At 47.5% G+C, this 15,659-nt stretch overlaps 1 protein-coding gene across 2 annotated transcripts in view; it reads right to left on the reverse strand.

Annotated features, from left to right (window-relative positions):
• Sv2b (synaptic vesicle glycoprotein 2B) overlaps nucleotides 1–14,783 on the reverse strand; it is a 193,438-nt gene extending 178,655 nt beyond the window's left edge. The window contains exon 1 of one of the 2 annotated variants that reach the window (XM_023567428.2): nucleotides 14,345–14,783. The gene's annotated coding sequence lies outside the window, so the exon portion shown is untranslated. Of the gene's footprint in view, nucleotides 1–13,668; nucleotides 13,807–14,344 lie in introns of those variants that run through there. The other variant, XM_063249995.1, reaches the window with a different exon arrangement.
• Nucleotides 14,784–15,659: the final 876 nt, after the last annotated feature.

Raw genomic sequence — 15,659 nt, forward strand, 5'->3', positions numbered from 1 at the left:
TGGGGGCCTCATTCTCTTTCTCCAAACTATTAAAGGGCTGGGATTAAATGACCACAAAGGAGCCTCATATGTTGGGTCAATAGAAATTGACCCTGGAATCCCTGGGCCTTAGCAGCACAGAGCTCACATTGTTGGGCCGGTGAGGCCTGTAGTGTAAAGCACTTAATCTGCTGGCTGGATGATTCAGACAAAGAGGATTAACCTCAGACAAAAGAGCCATCATCCAAATATAGAGCAACCCCAAACTCTGGAGTTAACAGGCCCCCACCTTCTCCCACACACTCTTGTCCCCTAACGCTGATGGTGAACCAGCAGATTAAGCCAGCAGCTCCTCCCGGCTATGATGTCAGATGGTGGCACCTTCTCCAAGTACTACCTTCCACTGCCTTTCTGAGTTCTCCAATCCAGGGTCCATTGCTGCTCCTTTGAAATATTCAAGCTTCTTTAAGGTTTTTGAAGTTTCTAAATAACCAGCCACTGAGCACCTGTGTGCCAGGGCCTGTGTTAGACACCTGAGCCACAGGAGTCTTGGCTCTCAGGGAGCACTCAATCCAGTAGGAAAGCACCTATCATGTGCACGTAACCTTCAATGCCCTTGATCACTCGGATCTCCTTCAATTTCCCTAAAGAATCCCAGAAAGTAGATCTTATAATGATCATTACACGTAGGCGGGAACTGAGGCCTGAGATGTTAAAGAATCTGCTGGAGATATTGCAACTTGTATCAAAATGAGCCTTTTGCTTTCTTAAGGACACAAATGCCGGGTGATGTTCCTATCGGTTTGTAGCCGTCAGAAACATCAAGGGAAGGAAAGGGAAAATACTGAGCTTCTGTCTCCGAAGAGGGCATGTGCTCCTGGAATAGTCATCACTGGATGCCCGACCGGATGCTCAACCCTGTACTTCTCTGCACTGAAAGAAACCGCTCGCTGCAATCGCAGGCTCTGAACTGAAGGTAAACTAACCACAGAGCAAACTCCAAGATGCCAATGGTTTAACCTGCAGTTTATTTCTAGCACTGGAGACAGCACCATGTTGTCCAGATGCAGATGCACAGGGCTTTTATGGAGCTCACACCCAAACCAGCGCACTGGGGACGTCACATGGCCACACCCACCTGCAAGGGCGGCTGGGAGATGTAGTCTGAGATTCCCGGAAGAGAAAGAAAGGATTCTGATGAACAGCTACAAAACTGCATGCTTATTGTGGTTATTTCTAAATAAAATAATTCAAAATTCTTACAGGGAGACTGAGAATTACAGATAGGTTTTCCTTTCCTCGATTTTCTGAATTACTTATATTATGGTTTTAATAAACCCAAAATGGCTAGAGGAGGGGTTCCTTAATTAATAAATCATTGAGTAGCTAGGGTGGAACCATGTCATTCAGATAACTGCCTGAGAAATAATCCTGAACTACTTACCTGCCTCTCTCCTCTCTCTCTCTCTCTCTCCCTCCTTCCCTCCTTTCATCCCTCCCTCATCAATTTTGAAAAACACAGAACTTTCTGCTCCATTTATTCTGAGCAGCTGTAGTCAAAGGGCTTCTTTTTCTTCTCAAATGTTTTCTGCACTGCCTTGGGCTTTTCCATACCTTACAGCTTGGAAAGGTTATTGATCACACTTTCCAAGGCTGCTGTTTCTCCATTTAGATGGTTATCTGTGATCATGGCCAAATAAAAATTCTGACCAACTCCAGTCACACACAGCCAAGGCTGATGTACAGCCCAGTGGCTACCTCACGTCACAGGGCGATTGAGGATCGACTCTGTGTATCACAGGGCCCCTAAGTTCTTCCTTTCTTCCTACACCTTGTTATGGTTTATAGTTTATTACCCCCAAAGCTTCACACATTCATAAGCAGAGCTTTTGGGGGGCAATTGCATGGGAGAGCAATCTGTTCATCAGTGGATTCGTCCATTGATGAGTTTATAGGTAAATGTGCTGTTAGAGACCGGGCCATATTGGGTCACTGGGGATGTGGCCTGGGAGAGTGCATCTCCTTCCCCACGCCTCCCTTTCCTCTCAGCTTCCTGTTTGCCATGAGGTGAGCAGCTTTTCTCTACCCTGTCCCAGAGCCAGCTGACTATGAACTGAAGTGTGAGGGAAATAAATCCCTCCTTCTTTAAGGTGCAGGTGTCAGGTATCGCGCTCCAGAGACAAGAAAGTGACTAAGACACGCTTAATGATAACTTTTAAACCCACAAGGGACCCCAGTGGATGTGCTGCTGACTTCTCACCAGACTTCTCCTTCCCTGTCTCTGTCTAACACCACCTCAGACCCCATCTTTTAACTACCGCAGACCACCTGCCATTCCGGAGGCAACCATGCACGTTCAGGTCTGTCTGTTTTTCCTTAAGCTGTTTTCTTAGTCAGGAATACTCTTCTTCCCACTGACCAACTAGAAAATTCCTTAATCATCTTCAAGGTTCAAGTGGACAACAAACACTCCTATCTCCTCCACTAGCTCTGACTTGGGGTCTCTGTCTTCTGGTGCAAGAAGTACAACTGATTTTAGCTAGACACTCACTCTGTATTCTTCTGTGATAGTGCCTCACTTTGTAGTCCAATACTAAGGAGTAAGCCCCCTAGGGTGGACCCAAGCACTGCGGCCCCATTAGAGCAGGGACAATAAGGAAGTTTGCCCCCGTCCCAGCCATGGTTCAGCTTCCCAACTGAGCCAAAGGTGTGAATCCCAGACTATGTGACCATGTGAGCTCCCACACTCAGAGGCAACAGCCTGAAGAGATCATGACCTGCGTCCTACTTGACTGTGCTTACAAATGACTTGGGGATCTTTTTAAAATGCAGACCCTGATTCGGCAACTCTGGAGCAGGGCCTGAAATTCTGCACAGAAGGCCTACTATCACACCATGGCTCGACACATACTTGCAGAATATTTAGTTTGAGTGTGGCCCCAACTCAGCCTTAGAGTCTGGAACAAATGAAGTCAGAGTAAGCAGAGGTACACGAAGGTATTTCTATTTATCCTTGGGCAAGACAGGGAATTGGCGTCAAAGTTATAGAGGAAATTTGCTTGTAAGACATGGGTCCCTGAGTCAGGTCCCACTACCTTCGAAGATACTTGATATTTGGTCCTTTTTGTAGCTAAAGTGGAAAAATAGACCCAGAGTCTGGAAAGTAGGTTGATGCCAGTACCTGGTTTAACCTATTAAGTACTAGATAGACATCTACAAACTCCCTCTGGAAGACAGCAAGTTGTAGTACCAGCAGTGGCTCAGATTAGAGTCAGAAATTCTGAGTTGAAGACTAGAGCCACACCTAAAAATCCATAGTGGACTTGGGCACAACGTAACAACAGTGAAAGAACATATTTTAGGGCTTTAGATACCTTCTCTGTGGAATCTGGTCATGCTAAGCTTTGGGCAAGTTACTTAATTTCTCTCAACATCAATTTGCTCCACTCTAAAGATAATCTTACTACACAGGGACTGTAAAGATTAAATGAAATTGCATATGCAAAATAATTAGTATTGTTGTTTGGTTAGACTGAAAGCACCTAGATGAACAATATTTAATGCATATGGTGTCCCTGGTATTTATTTATAATACTGTATAATAATTACTACTATGTCTCTAGAAATTAATGTTTGCTGTAAAATTAAACCTCCTCTTGTTCTTGTTTTACTGTAAAATGCAAACAAAACAGATGGGCAAGATATCTATCCCATGGTGGTTGTGAGAATTTTGTACTTTAAAAGACACAAGTACGGAGCAAATGCTGGAGCTGATCCTTATAATCTAAAGGTAACTTTTCCTCAGGTTCCAGGTGGGCAGGTTCAAAATAGCCTCTCATCTCTCCGAGGTGACAGCAAGAGAGAAAGACCAGCACCCTGAGTGTGCTCCAGGAAAGCGGACAGGACATGTAATCTGGGGCTGCAGCCAGTGTGAATGTTCACTCAGGATGTGACATTAAATATCACCACCTGCAGAGAACACTCACTAGGAGGCAGGCAGTGTTCTAGGCCAATTAACTCCTGTCTTCTTCCCCACAACTCTACAGAGACGGAATCTTATCATCAGTTGCATTTCACTGACCAGGAAACTGAGTCTCAGGGCTGTTAAATGACTTGTGTTAGTAAGAAGCAGGTCCCAGCTAAGAACCTGAGCAGACTAGCTCTGGGACTCTTTGACTCACATTTCAAAGAATGAAAAAAAAGCAGAATTACCCAAGAAGCTGGGAATGGGCAGAAAGTCAAAGCCACCAGACGGGACCTTCCTTGTCTACAGAAAATAGGCCGGAAGTAACAAGATATTAACCGGAAGTTACATGAGTAAAACTGAGAAATCTGAGAGGACCCACCTTGGGCTCTGGCAGCCCTCTGGTACCCCGAGATTCAGTACACTGGACCATTGAAGGCGCTATGATGTGACAGCTAGAGGCCGGCCCAGATTTTCTGCCAGAGGTGCAGCCGTAACCACCAAAAAATTAAAAAATGAAAAACTCATTCTTCATGGGAAAGGAAAGGGGAGACCTTGGCCCAGCACGCAGCCTGATTTTCACATTGCTTCTCTTTCTCATTCATTGTTCTACCTGAGGTTATCGTCTACTGCTTTAAGCTACTCTTTTCTCATTGCTTTCCTTTAGATTTCCTTTCTTTAGAGGCTAATGTTTATGCTCTGGCTTTAAAAAAGGAAACTGGTTACATTTAATCTGTGGACCATCAGGTGACCTGTGTGCGATGTGTTCATCACTCATCACAGCATAAGGGTTGAGTTCATCACCGTCATAGGTTGGGGGTCAAGGCCAGGAGCTCCTGAATTGCTGTGACCTCTTCAGTCCGGTCTCCCACCCCAAGACTCTGCCTGAAGCGGGCCTCACCCCACAGGGCCTTTCCTCTCCTCAGAGCCTCCCACGTGCCAGCTGGGCACCCCAGATCAGGCAAGAGGCCAGGGTCAGATTGTGCACTTGGCAAGCAAGCAGGGGCTGCAGGCAAAGCAAGAGCAGCCCGAGGTGGACCTGAGCTCTGGGAGCCAGATAGGGAAACTCCCAGAGGATTCAAGAATTTGAAGGAAGCTGCTGAGACTGTCAGAGAAAATGAGCTGTACCACACCAGATGGTTTCTGAGCACAACAATGAACTCAGCCCAACCCCTTGTTCCCATTCTTTCTGGACCTTCCACATTAACTTATGCTGCCCAGCCTAAATCTGAGCTCTGGTCTTAACTCTATCATTTACTTAATGTGTGGCCTGAAATAAGTTATTTCCTTATCCAAATGCAACTCTCTCCACGGTCCAATAAGGACTTCAGATTTTCTGCTTTCTAAATTCTCTTCATTCTGAACCACTAAAGATCCTACAGCTCAGTTTAGGTCTTCCAGTTACTTGGACTTATTCTGAACTTGCTCATAAAATATTCACGATGGACAGCTCAGTTATCTGTGGACTGATCCGTTGGCCTGTCCTCTCAACATGTCCATTTGCAGCATTCTGTCCAGAAGATCCAGGAAAACAGAATTGTACATTCCACCTACCTCTATGCACATCAGCTCTGGAAACCCAGAGTTCCTGCTAATGCAGGCATCACATGGGGATAACATAGAAAGCTCTTAATGGCACCCAGCTACCAACCGGACTGAAAACCAAAACTGTGATTCAAGAAGATTCAGACACCTGACAAAATCACCCCTTCTTACATCTATGCAGAGCTGGCAGAGAAAGAAACGCGGTGTGTCCACCTCTCTAAAGATGCTTTTATCTGTGAGGTCAGTCTCAAATTTCTCATCTGTAAAATGGATGCCACAGGAAAAATGTGACCTAAACAGCTCCACTCCTAAAAGAAGTTCAGTTTCAAGAGCAAGGGTCAAGCGGTCAATAATCAAGGGAGAATGTTTTTATTGCTTTTTGTTCCCTGGGGGAAAGAGGGCTGATGCTGCGCGCTCTTCCTGACTACAGACTAATGGGGCTGGGAAGTGGGCAGGCGAGAAATTTCCATAGAAAACAGGAAGACTCGAAGAGCACAAGCTGCTGTATGAAGCTGAAAGGGGACATCCACGGTGTGCATCTCTGTTGGGAAGCCTATGGTTTGAACGCAGTTTGTTCCCACCAAGACTTATTTTGAGGTTTAACTCTCCAGAGTAGCACTACTAAAGTGATAAAACCTTTAAATAGGTTTGGGAGACACACAGAATCAACTCTCATGATGGGTTAATTTTTTTTTTTTTTTTTTGAGAAACTGGATGAGTTCTCTTGAGACTGATGAAGTCTCATAGGACTGCATTAGCTACTGCAAGTACAGGTTGTCATAAAGTGAGTTCTGCTCTCTTGGCTTACGCCTCTGCTTCCTCTCCTGTCAGTGATCTCTCTCTCTCTCTCTCTCTCTTTCCCCCCCCCCCACCCCAGAGACTCCTGTTATCTGATACTGTCTTCTACCTGATACTGTCATCGAAAGTTGATGCTGGGACCACACTGTTGGATGGCTAGAAATGTGAGCTAAATAAATCTTTTTTTTCTTAAGTATCCAGCCTCTGGTATTTTGTTATAGCAACACAAAGCAGACTAGCACAGGGGAGTAGAAGACATTCTTGGGTAAGCTATAATCAATGGTCAGGACTCTGCTCACGGTATCAGGAAATCCAGAGGAAAAGCTAAGCATGTGATACTTGATCCATAAAAGGCCAGGATGACAGCAAAGACATGGAGGGAGACCTACAAACTACTAAGTACCTACTAGGTACTAAATACCGAGCTCATCACAACCACTTACGCTTTCATTTCTTGCCCAGATCAGTAAGGAGCAACCATGAAAAGCCTCAGCCAACAAAGCACCCACAGATTTAACTCATTCATGCACCCAATAAATAAGGACTGTACACACTGCATGCCTACTGTGTTCTTCGTATAGGGAGAAATGAAGTATCCCAGCAGGGCAGATTTGAATCACCAGAGCTCAGAGAAATCTGATAGGAGGGCCATTTCTACATAATCCAAGTGACTCAGAAATTTTCATCATACAATTCCAACAAACCATGGGACCCAGAAGAACTGAGCTAAGAAAGCTGGTTTACTACAGAAAATAAAAGGTTATTTCCTCTCTGAGTCATGTTGAAAATCTTTGATAAGGTTAATTATTATCCATTGTCTAATTTTGGACATCATGGGCTAATGCAAATACTCTTCTAACCTGCACTGCCAATGTTAATTGATAGGTTCTCCCATCACAGAATCTCTAAGTCTCTTGGACAGCACGGTAATCCTTAAATCAACATTCATACCAACAGATTTCCAAGTACAGAAATATGAAGGGAACTGCAGAGCACTTCAGTATTAATTGTCATCATTATCATCATCATGACCACCACAGCTATTATTTAATAGCTGAAAAGACCAAAACTCCTAAGAAATTAAGTAACCTGCTCACATTACAACAATTAGAAAACAGTGAATTGAGTGCCAACTCAGTTCTGTCTGGTACCGCAGCACACTGCACCAGGCTATTCAGCTTATAGTCAGGCTTAGACCCACACATAAAAGTAAAAGCCACCCTTCTATCTCTTCCTCATATTTTCTTCTGAGCTTTGTATCTTTCCATTCTGTGTTGTTATAACAAAATACCTGAGGCTGGGTATTTTGTACACGAGGTTGATTTCGCCTACAGTTTGGGAGGCAGAGTGTCCAAGATTGCGTGAACCATCCGTTCCCCTCCAGTGAGGACCTGTGGGCTATATCACCACAGAGAGAGAAGCAGGAAAGGAACCAGCCATGTGCAGGAAGCCTCACTCTGTAAGGTCCTGTGTCATCAGTGCTAACTTATTCCATAAGACTAGCATTAATTCCTTATGAGGATGACTGATGACCTCTTGTGAGCTCACTGTCCTGCACTGGGTCACAACTTTAAAAGGTTCTTCCACCTCAACACTGCCATGCTGAGAATCAAGAATGTGAACTTTGGGGGGACAAACTCAAACCAAATCCAAACCATTGAAGGCTCCGGTTCTTTTCTTTCAATACAACACACACACACACACACACACACACACACACGCACACGCACACGCACACGCACACGCACACGCACGTACGCACACACACATGCACACACACAACCATGCATGAACAAAACCATTTTCAAAGCCAAGTATGGTAGCACACTCCTGTAATCCTGGCACTCAGAGAGGTTGAGTGAGTTCAAATCCCACCTGAGCAACTTAGGGAGACCCTGTAGCTCAGGCTAGATGCCCTTGGGATTGAGCTCAAGTACCACAAGGAGGAGGAGGAGGAGGAGGAAGAGGAAGAGGAAGAGGAGGAGGAGGAGGACAAGGAGAAGAAGGAGAAGGAGGAGGAGGAGGAGGACAAGGAGAAGGAGAAGAAGGAGGAGGAGGAGGAAGAGGAGGAGGAGGAGGAGGAGGAGGAGGAGGAGGAGAAGAAGAAGAAGAAGAAGAAGAAGAAGAAGAAGAAGAAGAAGAAGAAGAAGAAGAAGAAGAAGAAGAAGAAGAAGAGGAAAAGGAGGAGGAGGAAAAAGGAAGAGGAAAGGGGGAAGAGGAGGAGGAAGAAGAGGACTTTTCAATTACTGTATCTGCTTTTTCTTGTTAGAAAGTGGTTTTGTGCATATGTGTGAGCCCTCACCCCAAATTTCAATGCAAACAAAACTCACAGGCACACATAATCACTCACACTGTGGGGAGGGAAGGAGCACACCCAGTGGGAGTCTGAACTTAGCCCAGCCCTGTTGCTTTTCTCTCTCCTTGTAAACATTGCATTATGCAAGATACTACAAAAGTGAGATTTTTTTCAAGCAAGCTGGTGACACTCTTTCACTCAGCATAAACTGATTTAAATAAATTTCTCCCCTCTTCAGGATCCTTCCTTGCTCTGGTTCGTCTTAAATTAAAAGCAGTACAATAATAATCCAAGAACATCGCACCCCTGAATTTCAGCCACTTCTCTCCGAAGGATCTTTTTCCTTTTTTGAAAGTATAAGCTATTTTTCGGTTTCCACATGTTCCTCTTTCTTACTTGTCACCGCACATTGCTTTCTGTAAGGCATAAATTGGAGTCTTCACATTCAAAATCTGGTTTTATTCCACAAGATTCACAATAGGGCTTGGGACTTGGGAAGAAAGGAGTAACTTTAGGAATTGAGATTCCAAGATCCACCAAAGCAAACACTTGCAGTCTCCTGTGGTAATTAAATTCTTCCTGCACTCATTCTGTCAGCATTCACTGAGCATATACTATGTGCCAGGCAATATTCTGAGCACTGGTGATACAGGAGTTCCTTGGCTCATTAAAAGGACAAGTAATAACACAGCATATCAAACTTGGACCTCACCCCTGGACTTGACAGTCTTATGCTTAGCTATGTACCCAACAGCTCTGTCGGGGTATCCAACTGAACCCATAATGGTTCCTTCTTCAGGAATAAAGGATTCATCCAATTGCTCAAGCCAAAATATGGGGTCGTCTTTGACTCCTATCAACCAGTCTACATCTACCATCGACTATATCCACAATGTAGCAACTTTTTCCGTCTCAACCAGTCTCCCACCTGGTCCAGACTGCCAGCGTCTCTCACCTGAATCGCTTCAGTAGCCTCCTGGCCAATCTCCCATGTTCAACACTCCCCCCAACACACACATCCGAGTCTATTCTAAGTTCTCAAGCTCAAGCGATCACTGTAAAACATAAATCAGGCACGGACATCCTGGGCTTAAGATTCTTCAGTGGGTTCTCACCCCACTCAAAGTGAAAACTTAAGTCCACCAAAGCTTCTGCAACACCCTAGGTTACCTGGCTTTCTAGTACTTTTTGTATCTTACCTTCTGCCATGCACACCCTGGCCATTCAGATCTCCTCCATGAGGTTTCTTACTGTTCCTGGAATGCACCAGTGCTCTGTGGCCTCAAGGTCTTTGCACTCACGGTTCTTCCTACCTAAAAGAACTTTCCCAAGTTATCATCTGGCTCACTCTTACATTTCCTTCATGTCTCCCCTGCCACCTTACAAACCCAATCCTTACCTTCTCTCCTCCCCTCCCACGTTCACTCAACCTCCCTTACTTGCTCGGTGTTCCTTAATCACCTGATACATTGCACATTTACTCATTTATTTATATATACTTTGTCTCCCCAACTAGGATGAATGCTTCATGAAATAAGATCTTGGTGGATGGGGGATGGTTGGGTGACTGGCTGCTTGGTTGACTGGTTGACTTGTTGGTTGGAGGTTGGCTGATTGGGCGGTTGGTTGGGTGATTGGTTAACTGGTCTGTTGGTTGGCTAGTTAGTAGGTTGGTTGGTTGTTTTCTTTGTCTTATGTCCCCTACCTCTAACATGCTTGGCACATAGAAAACACTCAAATATTAGGTTTTCTAAGGATATGTATGTCTATAGATGGGCAGCCATGAAAACACAGCAAAAAGTCACAAGGACAACTACAGAGAAAAAGAACTGAGCCAAGGGAACTTTAAATATCAAGGTCCTCATTATAGATGCAAAAAAAATCCAAAATATCTATATTCATTCTTTTTACAATGTGTTTATGTAACTCCTCCCAGCAAAAAAGTTGAGTATGTTTTTGCCCTTTCCCTCTGGATGCCTGCATCTTACTTTTGTGAATAAACAGGATGAATGGATGGCGAGCTGTTTCAAGCTTAGACCCCTTTGTCCTGGTCCACTGCTACTACATCGAACATGCTGGGTCAACCTTAGGGAGGGTGGGGGACCCCATGGACCAGAGCCAAGTCCTTCCAGCTCAGACCATCCTAAAGCAGCCAACTTCATCTCTGAAGGCAGGCCCAAACCACAAGAGCAAGCACTGCTGAGACTGAACATGCACAACTGTCCAGCCACCCCACTGGTATGGGAGAAAACTACTCTCTGGTATGGGAGAAATCAGTAAATTAATAAGTGGTTGTAGTTTTAAGCCACAAAGCTTGGGTGTGGCTTTGTTCTACACGGCATTGACAAAATCACCTCTAATGTGTGTGGGGCTACTAAGCTGCTTTGCTCTGCATAAATGTGCGTCAGGGACCCTCTTCTTTGTGGTTTGAGTCTCATGGCCTGGGTGCTGCAGGAACAAGACATGCTGGCCATGTCACACAGTGTCTCAGCCATTTCAAAGCAACAGAATGGTCTACAGAGATCAGAGACCAGACCAGGTTTCAGACACAGCAAAACCAGAGCTTGGATGTGGGAGAAGTAAATGTTACAGAAGTAAATGGTGCCCTCTGAGGTGTCACTTGGGGGATACCCAGCTAAACACCCTGACCTGGACCCAGCCCAGCCACATCCTATTTCACAGACACTTCCACAAGGTTCCAGCCCCACTCTGTCCCTGGCACACACTGCAGTGCACCAAGGACAGCTGTGTGCCAAAACAATGCTTTCTCCAGAGGACTGATGTCACAATGGACGGAACAGCAAATGGCAATGTTTATATTAAGCCTACAATACGGAAGCCCCATATAAACTTGCCATGTGGCATTACGTAAATGCCATCTATCGTACCTGGAAGGTCAATCTATTTCCAGACGATCCCAACACCTTCCCAAACCATGGAAACTCTTCTCATCCTCCAAGACAAAAGCATAAAAACTAGCAAGAACAAAAGCAACTGAACTGTTCACTACAGGTGACCCTTTCCTTCAGTGGGGAAAGCAAAGGACCCAAAATCACAGTCCTCGACAATGAAGGAGATCTGATCACTGTGGCTCACCAGGTGATCTCCCTCATTCCCACTGCCTCACAGAGACCTGGGCCCCCTGTGTGCTGGCAGAGTGTACCTGGGGTGTCTACAGGTACCCAACGCTCTTCCTCTAAATATGGGGCTTCAGATATCAGCTAATTCATTAAGCGAGAACTCAGTACATACAGGTTAGTGACAAGCATAAAGTATAATAGGGACTACCTCAGTGACTTTGCTGTGTTGTCTCTCTGACTGCCACTCTTAACACTGTCCCCCACCTCACCCAGTATGGCCTCCTTGGCCTCCTTTCCGGCTCTCTTATAAGCAGACCCTTCTTGTACCTCAGAACTGGCAGATGTTTGTCCTCTGCCCAGAATGCCTGGCTTCCTCTTGCTTTTCCTCTGATCTGGTCAAATATTACTTACCAGCACACCACCCTAGCTGAGCTGCATAAAAATAAATAAATAAAAATAAATAGCAAGCCCCACTCCTCTCCTCCCTTTGGCAACACTCCCCATGCCTCTTACCCGGCTTTATTTGTCTGCCTTACAGTGTCTCCTTAGTGAATACGCTATGTGTGCACTTTACTGTACGTCCATTATATGCACACATATACATATGCAGACATTAACTAAAGCTCCGTGAGGGTAGGGGCTTTCTTTGGTTCAATTCTGCATTCCTTATGTATACAGCCGTGCCTAACTCATGCTAGAGGTGCCAAGGGGCAACCCCTTGTACTAGGCAATGTGTACGTGATTATCACCAGCAACGGACATAGTTCAAGTATCTTTTATGTCATTATCAGAACAGCCCTACCATTGTCACAGGTATACGGATCAGGTGACCCACCTCATCCAAGCCCGGGCTCCCTGGGGGGCTCCAGGTTGCCCTCCAAGCACCCGCATGATGGTTTAGGTGGTGAGGGGCACAAACACGCACATACCTGGCAAATGTGCAGATCTCCATTCTATCATTTTGCATCATCTGCCACAGCTTTTGTGCAGGAAGTTACATCCTTGAGACTGGATTTTCCTCTCCCAGAGCAGACTGGTAGTAATAACATTAGCTTTCCCTTATCCCTCTCATGTAGGAAAATCTTAGTTCTGAATTTTCTTTTTGAATCAGGCTAGCACAAGAACAGACAGGTCAGAGACCTGGGAAGAAGGAAGCAGACGTTATCTGCTCCGAAACTCCCTCAGAATTTTCCAGAGCCCCTGCATCTGGAACCACAGAAAATCATCTACTAAAAATATAGAAAAGTACATGCCAGGGCGCGGTGGCATATGCTTATAATCCCAGCACTTGGGAGGCTGAGGCAGGAGGATCACCAGGAGTTCAAGGCCAGGCTGGGCTACATAGTGAGTTCAAGGCCAGCCTGAACTACAGAGTGACCTGCAATGGGCGTGCCCTCCTCTTAGTGCCAGCCCTCTGGTCAGTACTGAGGATGCCTGCTCTGCTCTGCCCTTCCTGGTAAGGTGATGTGGGTCATGCCCAGGCCAAGGGACCAAGAGAGCAAACGAACCCCTGCTGAACTCAGTGGGGGCTTCCTTTTTGAACGGTTCTCTCTACAACCACTGCACCATTTTCACACCTCCCTTACAGAACATGTCACATACATCACTACAGCTGCTTCCCCCCAGCAGGTGGGAAATTGCGGGGAGCCGGGACTCATCACAGTTGCACCCCCAGGATTAATCCCACCTCTGACACATATTAGGTGCTGCCTGAGAATCTGCTGACTCAGAATGAAGCTCGCTGCACCTACTGCATGCACTAACGCCAACAGGATCAGTCACCTCCCCTGGAAAGGGCAGAAAGTAGAGGCCAGAAGAGACCCTGCAGACCAGCGCGCCCCCGAGCTGATGACAACGCCTAATGCTCACCCACCACTCCCTGCGCCCCCAGAGCCCTCACATTCAACTTCCAAACAGGCTTAGAAATCCAGCAAGCGTCGCTCACCTCCCCACCCCGCCTCACCGGGCTCCTCTCATCAGAGCCCAAGACGCGGACGTTAAGTTACCTTTAAACCGAGCTGGTTTTCAGCTGCGGTTTCTGGATCAAGAGTAGCGCTTCACCGCCCTGCTGCTGAGCGCTGGGCAGCGGAGAGCTCGCGTCTGTCTGCGGAAGAAACAGCCCTGCCTCGCTCCTCCCTGGCTAAACGCATTTGCTCGCCCATCCCTGCAAAACAAATCGTGTTGTTTTCCATGCGCTAAAACCCATCTATAAACAAATCCTCGGCGTGCCTAAGCCATTGCTCCCATGCCCGCGGGGTGAGTGGGGGTGAGGGGGTTCCACATCCAGAAACACACACGAACCCCGACTCAGAGCAACCAGGTGCAAAGCATGATTTTAATCTCAAGAACAGCCCAACAACAACAAAACCCATCCAACGGGAACAGAACTGAAAAGAACGGCAGTGGCTCGGGAAGCTCAGGGGAACGGAGCTATAAATGTCAGAAGCTAAGTTGCACAAGTATTTAGGGCGCTAATAGTTCAAATGGTTTCACAAACGGCCCTTGGGGAGGCCACTTCCGAGGAGCGCGCAGCCTGGCAGCCGGCAGGCGCTGGCTTCTCTGCGCGCTTTCCCGGACTCTGCTCGGTCTTTGTGCCGCGCGCTAGGAACCCCGCTCCGCGGTACCGGCGAGCGCGTTTCGGCCAGGGCTGCGCCCACCGCAGCGCGCGTCGCCCTCTCCTACCTGGGTGGGGACCCGGCGCCGGCCGAGCGGCGTCCTCCTCGGCAGCCCGCAGGCAGCTCGGGCTCTGCGGGTCCCGGCGATCCCGGCCGTGTCACTCACACCTGCAGCGCCGCGCCCACGCCGCCGCCACGCGTCCAGACGCAGCGGCTCCCACCTCCCGCGCGCGCGCGCATACACACACTCACACACACGCACACACACGCACGCACACACACGGAGCAGGCGGGGCGGGAGCCTCCGGGGCCTCTACTCTGCAGGATCCGATCCTAACCCGGGCATGAAAGGTGTGGGCTGCCGGCAGGTCTGTGCTTCTAACTCCCCTTCTTCCTGGAGAACAGATGTCTGGGGTAGCTCAGAGGAAAGCGGGGACAGAGGAGTTCCAAGCTCTCTGGTTGTGCGGAGCGATCATCTGCAAACTTCTTGGTTATCCAGGTCTAATCGTCACCCACCCTGCCCAGGACGAGGTGGTGCTGTCGGGGCCACAATCCCTTCTGCGACTCCAAACCTGGTGATGTCGGAGCAAGAGACCCTAACTCCTGGGGAGGGAGTCCTCTGCTTGTGCCATCCCCACCGTGTCTTTGCAATGCACGCTGGCAAACTTCTCTGTCCTTACTCCTCAGTAAATGAGAGGGGCCTTCGTGGTCAATGGGACCAACCGGAAAACTGAGACCTGGTGCCTTCAGCCAGGATCCACTTCTGTCCCCTTCCTGCCAGGGCCCCCAACGCCATTCAAAAGGATTCGGCAACTCAGGCTGCTAAGGCTCACGGAGCATTGAAAGCCTCTTTTTGGAGCCTAAGGTGCCTTTTAAGAGGAAAGGAGGAGCAGGCGAAGCCCCTAACACTGCAGGCCTTTTTCAGGGTCTGAACTGTGCTCCTCTCCCCGCAGGGCAGAAACCTCTCTTCCCTCTTCCCCATCCAGCGCTTCTGGCCTCCCAGCTTCCTGGCTGTTCCCTTGAGCTGCTCTCCAGCTCCTGGCCTCTTCCTGGCTGAGTCTTCCCCACTGGACCACCCACCGCCTTGCAAGGTTTCACCTCCTCAAACTCGGGGTCCTTTCTTTAAGACCAGGAAATGTCTGCTCTTGACTGCTTCCTACCTGAAAGTGCCCTGGCCTGCCCGAGGCCTTAGAAGAGGGTGATCAAGGATTAGCCCCTGCAAGGGGTGTGATGGTGCACTCTGGGAGACTGAGGCAGGAGGCTTGCAAGTCTGAGCTCTGCCTGGGCAACGCTTTGAACTCCTTAAAGGTACCTCACTACTGCACCTCTGGGAATTGTACATGTGCTCCTTCTGCCTGGAATATCCTCTTCTCTGCCTTGTG

The sequence above is a fragment of the Cavia porcellus genome, unplaced genomic scaffold, assembly GCF_034190915.1.
Source record: "Cavia porcellus strain 051 isolate PalLab524CR breed Dunkin Hartley unplaced genomic scaffold, mCavPor4.1 scaffold_6, whole genome shotgun sequence".
Taxonomy (NCBI): Eukaryota; Metazoa; Chordata; class Mammalia; order Rodentia; family Caviidae; genus Cavia; species Cavia porcellus.